Source organism: Magnolia sinica, chromosome 2 (assembly GCF_029962835.1).
Source record: "Magnolia sinica isolate HGM2019 chromosome 2, MsV1, whole genome shotgun sequence".
In the NCBI taxonomy this organism is placed as follows: Eukaryota; Viridiplantae; Streptophyta; class Magnoliopsida; order Magnoliales; family Magnoliaceae; genus Magnolia; species Magnolia sinica.
In genome coordinates, this window is record NC_080574.1 from 96259972 (window position 1) to 96262483 (window position 2512).

The following is a 2512-nucleotide window of genomic DNA, read 5'->3' on the forward strand; positions in this document are numbered from 1 at the left end:
AAAAAGAAGAGGGAAGGACGTGGAGATGACCAGCTTGGGATGTGTGAAGCCGTGGAGGCATGAAGAGGTGGAGAGAGAGAGAGAGAGAGAGAGAGAGAGAGAGAGAGAGAGAGGCTGATGCATGAGGAGTCCTCCTTCTCCCTTTCTTCTTTAGTTTCTTCTTTCTTGATCATATTCATGGTTACTTAAACCTCATAGCTAGGGCTAAGAGGTAAAGCTTGTAGCGTGATGGGGTGTTTTTCTATGCTTTGATTCATGTTTATTGAACTCTTTTAGATTCTAGTTTGATTATGAAGGAATATTTTTAGTTCTTAATGGCTTGTTGTGACTCAAATTACAATAGATCTACGATAGCTTAAGATATCTTTTTTTCTTATATTAAGAGTGTGAAATTAGGCAATCCCATTATTCACCATCATCTCATGGGCATGGTTAGGTGATGAAATCCTCCTAATCTTCTCAATTCTCTTATGATTGGTTGTGGGTTTGGTATTTTACTATTGTTTACCTTGTCTCCTGGGCATGGTTTGGTGATGGAATCACTTCCAATCTTCACCACTCTCATCCTTTGATGATTAGATCCATGAGAAGTTCAAAGATCTGACAAATCTCTTCTTACCAATTGGAGAGGATAGGACTCTGATTCCAGTTGTGTCCTTGAATCAATGCAAGGTAACTTCCCGATTGCTACAAGTGGATCCTTGGAACCCTAGTTTCCCACCTTTGAATTTTACAAGTTTTAGTTTAATATTTTACCATTATTTCTCTTAAAATTCCTTGATTTAGATTACATCTTCTAGTTTTAGTTCTGGTTACTTTCAGATTACATACAAGGTTCAGTCCCTGTGGATTCGACCTCGATCCTACTGAGATTATTACTACATCGTAACCCTATACTTGGGGTAGTGAACCAGTTTTTGGTGCCTTCGTAGGGGATTGATGGTTACGTTTTTCTGAGATTAACTAGTTTTAGAATTAGGTTAAAATTAAGGTTTTTCTAGTTTTTAATTCTAGGTTTAGTTTTTTTTTTTTTTTTGATTTCTAGAAACTAACTTAACTTTCCTGTTCTGTAAAACCTTGAGTTAGAATTTCTAAATTGGTAATTTCGTTCGAATCTTTCTATTTTTCTATTTTTAGGATTAGGTCTTATTTTCTATCTTTAAAAACTTTCTATTTCTAGTTTCTCTTTTATTTTTAGACACTAACGTACTTTCTAGTTTAGGTTTAGAACTTTTCTAATTTGTTTTTAGAAACTTTCTATTTTCCTTTTTTTAAGGAACGTTCCTTTTTTAGAAACTAGTTTATTTCTATTTTTAGAAACTAACTTATTTTGTTTTGTTTTACAGGTTTTTAACTTAGGAACTTCGATTTTGGTAACTTCTTTCCAACTCTTTTCTCTTTATTTCAATTTATTTCTTTTCTTCTTTTTTTGGATTTAGGTTTAGAATCTGAATTGAGGGCTATAAGTGTTTCATGCCCAAGTGGGTTCGCGACAACACTCGACGTCTCTTGACTGAAGGAGGATTGGTTGAGGGGTTGACTATCCCTCTCAGGACTAGACACCGCTTGAGATCCTCAAAGTTAATTGAGGTTATGATGGCAAATCAACTGGCCAATCAACCAGAAGGACAACCTCAACCTAGGGTTGGGGAAGTCCAGGATGAGAATGAGGTGTATCAAGTACCCCCGCCTCATACTTTACGAGATTATTTACAACTGGTAAGAGTGAGCACACCCTCATGCATGATTTTTCCAGAGAATACAGGACACATGGATATCAAGCCAGGGGTAATCCAACTCCTTAAATTTCATGGGCTTGAGTCAGAAGATCTATACTTACACCTGAAAGAGTTTGATGAGATCATATTCACTTTATACTTTCCTAACGTGTCTGATGACACGATCAGGTTGAAACTCTTTCCCTTTTCTTTGAAAGAGAAAGCTAAGACGTGGTTGCATTCACTACGTCCTCGATCTATTGGCACATGGAATGATATGATAAGGGAGTTCATAAAGAAACTTTTTTCACATCATAAAACGAATATCCTTAGAAAGTCAATCATGAACTTCGCCCAAAAGAAGGATGAAACATTCTTCTAATGTTGGGAGCGGTTCAAGGATCTTGTCAGTTCATGCCTACAACATGGATTTGAAACATGGTGCATTACACACTTCTTTTATGATGGTCTGACATCTTTCATGCGCCAATTGGTCGAGACAATGTGCAATGGGGAATTTATGAATAAAAATGTCGATGTTGGATAGACTCGCTGAAAATGAACAATCATGGGACACATACCAAAACCAAGCACCATGTCTAGGCTGACTCAATCTAAGGAGAGGGGTGGAGTGTATCTCGTGAAAGAGGATGATGATATCACTGCTAAAATGGCTTATCTCACCAGGAGACTCAAGGCCATGGGATTAAAGAAGGATAAGGATAAGGAAATTGTTTGTAGTATTTATGCTTGCTACGTTCACACAATTGAAAATTGTCTAACAAAACCTACTT

General features: G+C 36.8%; 1 non-coding gene across 1 annotated transcript; it reads right to left on the reverse strand.

The window, feature by feature from the left end:
* Positions 1 to 2043: 2043 nt before the first annotated feature.
* Positions 2044 to 2150, reverse strand: LOC131238167 (small nucleolar RNA R71). Its single transcript, XR_009167577.1, has one exon. It is a non-coding gene; the product is annotated as a small nucleolar RNA R71 (small nucleolar RNA).
* Positions 2151 to 2512: the final 362 nt, after the last annotated feature.